The sequence below is a fragment of the Cydia splendana genome, chromosome 11 (assembly GCF_910591565.1).
Source record: "Cydia splendana chromosome 11, ilCydSple1.2, whole genome shotgun sequence".
NCBI classification, from domain to species: Eukaryota; Metazoa; Arthropoda; class Insecta; order Lepidoptera; family Tortricidae; genus Cydia; species Cydia splendana.
The window spans coordinates 6,243,733-6,246,361 of record NC_085970.1 but is presented as its reverse complement, the minus strand read 5'-3'; the positions used below and the strand labels follow the sequence as shown (position 1 = coordinate 6,246,361).

Below are 2,629 nucleotides of genomic sequence, written 5' to 3'. Positions count from 1 at the left end.
TTCTTTTCGTTGTCTTGTTTTTTTCCCCCAAAAAATGTGACGGAGTGGAGCTTTTTGTAAGGGGTGAAATTTAGTTTTTAATTTTTCTCAAGAGAATTATAATCTACAGCTACAAAGACGTGTAATAGTACTCAACTTTTTTATTTATTTGATAAAAGACAAAAATAGAAGCGTGACAGAGTGGTCAGAAACAAGACAAGGACAATTTTGACCCAAAGATCGTACACGTCCATCGATGGAATAAAATGAGAAGTAGTAACTATGCAAGTACCACTTGCATGGTTACTGCGCACCCACAACAAGCGCCTGCAACGACCGTAGTAAAAATATAAAGAAACGATTCTCTCTACCAAATAAAACCGAAATTTCACTCCATATTCTCCTTATTATTATGGCAACACTATAAATCATTTATATTTCAACGCTTTGCTTGTCATAAACAACTGATCGTTCCCCTGATTCGATTTGCCCTACGGAAATATCGCCCAATTCAAGTTACCCCTAAATTTGGGTGAATTTGGGGATTGAGGGGAAATAGGGTAATGCCGCCTCCACACTGATGCATTTTAAACGTTGGGTGAATACTGATTTGCAAATTGCTAAGAATTTCGTGACGATTGGGAGGTTTGGAATGTAATATTCTTTTCGGGTGTGAATTTATTTTAATATCGGTTAAGGCAGAGATACACTGAGTGAATTTAAACTTGTATTGACTTGGCTGTGAATGTGAATTGGCTGTTAAGTACAAAGGCTTGGCTGTGTAAGGCTGTAGAGGCGTCTTTATGTTGTGTCACCAGTAAGAGCGTTTTCACATCATCCGGTCCGATATCGGATGTCGGATACAACCTCAAATAATTAGAAAGATTTTAATTTCCTACCTATTTGGTACTTTGTCAAAGTAACTATAGTATAAGGTCTCTAGTGACTTTCATTTTGATTGTCACTGTGACAAGGTCGAAATGGGTCGATAATTAAATTCTTTGACTGGCTACTTATAAAATTCGCACACTTTTATTTTACAAAAGTGTGGAGCCAGCACGCGGATGCATTCTCATGTCACGTCAACAGTGCATTAGTGATAAAATGTTTATCTTGTCGCTTTATTTGTCGCGTGACTTTTCATTGGCCCGCGCCGTGCACTTTAAATTGTGCGCGGGATTGACAAACCCTCGTGTAGTCTAACTCTATAAACATATAAAAGGTATTCTGTGTTGCGTATTAGGAAATGCAATAATACACGAAGTTAAGTAAATATTATAAATGTAGTTAGTTTTAGTTTTATATTCCTGTTTATATGTCTTTTAGTAATTTATATTGATATTATAATAGTATTTTAATTAGAACGGGAATATATCTGTGTGACCCTTATAAATGTCAAAAATTTTAAACAAAATGACCGGCCTATTGGCGAGTAATTGATTCATGTTAAATGATAAGCCACATAACTATGTTGACGCATATTAACTCACATTTATAGACGGGTCTAACGCGAATTTGAACCTGTGTCGAAACGTCGGTAAATAAAGGTAATTGAAGAAAATTCGCGTTAGACCCGTCTATAAATGTGAGTTGATATGTGTTCAAAACGCGAAAGTTTAAAATATTATATGTTGACGCAGTTAAATTTCACTCAAATGTATAATTAATATACATACCTATATATTTTCACCACACCAGCTCAGAAAGCCTCTATATTCTTGAAAAACGGATAGGAAAGTTGCATTTTATCCCCAAGAGTGGTTAAGTAATTAGATGCAAATTACAATTTCTAGCAACTAAAACTAGTATCAGACAACATAGCTATATGTCCCGTAAATATTCATGCCAAGTTTCATGTAAGTAATTTAAGCATGGCGTTTTAAAATGTGAGCTTAACTTCCATTGTATGGTGGCTAGGTGCGTGAACTTTTATTTTAAAGTTTAACGAAGTAATTTACTAATTAACATGTGTATTTTTTTTATAGCGAGTAGATCGCTTCACTCGAACCACGCGCAAAGTAAGCGCGCACTTCAGGGGACGACCTGTGCCCGTCAAAAATAGTTTCGCCCAGTGGGCATAGCCGAGATGTCATCAAGGCCCAATCATTTCCTTACTCATTAGATTGAGGCACGAAGACAGCGCCGCGCGACCTCCGGGTCATAAATCTACGACGGCACAACGATAGCGCCATCTACCTGATGTGCAGAGCCATCTAGCGATCAATTGGGGAAACTTTACAATGTTGTTTGTTAATTAGTATTTTTAATTAATGGGAAAAAATTTGCATTATTCATAAATGTACAAATTAGAGTTACTTCAGTTGATGAAAAATAATGAATTTATGCAATATTTACGCCTTATACATAATTCTCTTACAGTAAATTAGAAATACAATTATATTTTTCATTTCATTTTACACAATGTCACCCCACACCTCATTATGTCTTTCACAAAATGAATTTCGGAATAAACCAAAACTGTTACTTTGAGCTAGTCACAAATTAATCTTTATCCTCATGTTTTTTTTAGAAATAAGAGCATAAAAAGTCGTCAAATTTGTTTAAAAAGAAAACGAAAAGAGTGCAGTACCTATAATTTTACTATACCTCTCGCGTCAAACGATGGTCCCGATGACAGTTACTTTTTAGG

The 2,629-nt window shown here is 35.5% G+C and overlaps 1 non-coding gene across 1 annotated transcript; it reads right to left on the bottom strand.

Moving 5' to 3' along the window:
- Window positions 1-1,964: 1,964 nt before the first annotated feature.
- On the bottom strand, window positions 1,965-2,111 carry LOC134795237 (U12 minor spliceosomal RNA). The gene has a single exon (XR_010144795.1). It is a non-coding gene; the product is annotated as a U12 minor spliceosomal RNA (small nuclear RNA).
- Window positions 2,112-2,629: the final 518 nt, after the last annotated feature.